Below are 1,717 nucleotides of genomic sequence, written 5' to 3'. Positions count from 1 at the left end.
TCTGTGTCCCCTGTGGTCAACTTTTTGAAAAAGAGTTGGGATCTTTTTTCCAGAAGTCGCCGAATCCTTTTTGGCCGCCTGTGGTTCATCCGAGTGCGTGCCGGTTTTTTTTGGGACGAACGTTGCGTCAGCCCCGAGAACTTTTTTGTCAATAGTGCTATATATTTCTTCCACTAGAGCTGGTCCCACTGTGACTTGTTCAAGAAAGATGCACATTCCTAAGAAGTCTGCATGGCAGAAGTAGCGAAACCACGATTGAGGTTCGAGATTTCTGGCCTAATAGCAGATGAAATCAATGGTCAACGCTCAGTGGTCACTATGCCCCAGTGGAGCGTTAATTGTTACCTGATTAACGAAGTGCCTTTCCTTGGTGGTCACCAAATCCAGGAGGGATGGTAGTTGGACTGCGCGGTATCTGGGGGTGCAACGGCATGCTGAGTCGAAGCGCTCTGTTGAACGACTTCAATCAGCGTCGCTGCAAATAGTCCGCCTGATTCGACGCGCTGGAGTTCCATCCCGGAGGCCTTTGTGGCGTTGAATTCACCTACCAGCGGGAGATGAGTGAAGTGATAGTTGGAGGAGAGTTGCTCAAGGCTTTGTATGAGAAATTGGTCATCTTCAGGGGGACTTGCGGAGATACGGTGGACCACACCGGGAAGGAGAAAATCGGACCCGCGCAGCGGGATTTGGACCCACACTGCATCGCAAAAGGGTGCGGGGCTGGTGTCAGAAAGGGTAATTGGGGTCGGTGGGGCAGCATGTAAGTACAGAGCAACCCCACCTGCCTGCCGTCGTTTTGAGTCGGCTCGAAAAATAGAGTAACCGTCTATCGAGATCCCCGCGTCGGAGATAGCTGGTGTGAGCCAAGTCTCTGTGAGTGCGATTATGGACGGTTGTTCAAGACAAGCTGACTGTTTAACATCGCCGAATTTGTTGAAAAGGCTGAGGCAGTTTGTGGGCAAGCATTTCAGCGCCGTCTCCGCTGCCTTCGAGGGTGAGGAGCCGAAAGTTGTGTGACCAGGGTGGTCTGCAGACTTAATAGTTGTGCGCCGGGTGTGAGTCCAAGGCTCCGAAGGGGCCTCTGGGGCGATGTCGTCTGCTTCCTGTCTTCGTGGTTTGTGAGGGTGCTTTACGCTTGCGAGGTTTTTTCGTTCCTTAGGAGCCCGGTTTGCTCGGGCCCTTTGGCTATGAGGGACGAAGTCTTTTTCCCCGTGAGCGATAACTTCGACCGTTGCCCTTTGTAGCTCTTTCAGTACTCCCCATTTTGGCGACCAGATTTGCTGTTGATCGAAGAGTTGCGGCAAGCTTTCGCCTTCCTGGATTCTTGGGTGTTTGGGCGCGGTTTGGCCGGGAAAGTGTCTCTGTGTGGCCCTGGGCGCTGGGTGGCGGTACCAATAAGTAATGATTTTGGTGGCGTTCCCAAGAGGCTCGTTTTTGCGGAGGACTGCACCTTGGAGCCAGCTAGCGGTTTTCTAATCTGGCGATTTTTATGTGGCCTGTTTGGCTGCAGTCGCTCTTCTTTCGTGTTTGTGTGGGCACTTGATCCGCCAGCGATCAGCGTGGCCAACTGGATGTACGAGGGATTCTCCGGATGACTGTTGGCTCAGGTTGTCGTGGTCCCTCTATGCCGTCCCTAATATATTGGGGGGCCGACACACCCTTCACATTATGAGCCTCGGTTCAAACTCTCACCACAGTCTGCATCAGCAAACTCTTC

Source organism: Opisthorchis viverrini (assembly GCF_000715545.1).
Source record: "Opisthorchis viverrini unplaced genomic scaffold opera_v5_247, whole genome shotgun sequence".
Classification (NCBI taxonomy): domain Eukaryota; kingdom Metazoa; phylum Platyhelminthes; class Trematoda; order Opisthorchiida; family Opisthorchiidae; genus Opisthorchis; species Opisthorchis viverrini.
Note: the sequence above shows the minus strand (reverse complement) of the source record.